The sequence below is a fragment of the Guillardia theta genome (genome assembly GCF_000315625.1).
Source record: "Guillardia theta CCMP2712 unplaced genomic scaffold GUITHscaffold_69, whole genome shotgun sequence".
Lineage (NCBI taxonomy): Eukaryota > Cryptophyceae > Pyrenomonadales > Geminigeraceae > Guillardia > Guillardia theta.
This window is the reverse complement of record NW_005434605.1, coordinates 438342-438552: the sequence shown is the minus strand read 5'-3', so window position 1 is coordinate 438552 and position 211 is coordinate 438342.

The following is a 211-nucleotide window of genomic DNA, read 5'->3' as shown; positions in this document are numbered from 1 at the left end:
ACTACCTCGAGCGGTACCGTGTTCCTGTGTCCAGCCTCCCTCCGTCCGCTGCCCCAGGCGGACCCCCGGGCAACGCCGGCTCCTTGTCGGCGGCTGCCCTTTCTCCGTCCGCGGCCACCCGCTTTGTGGCGGCAGCGGACGTCTCGACTGACAGTGGTCAGTCGGCTGCCTCCGGGTATCGGGTCTAAGGGATTTTATTCCTCCTGCATGC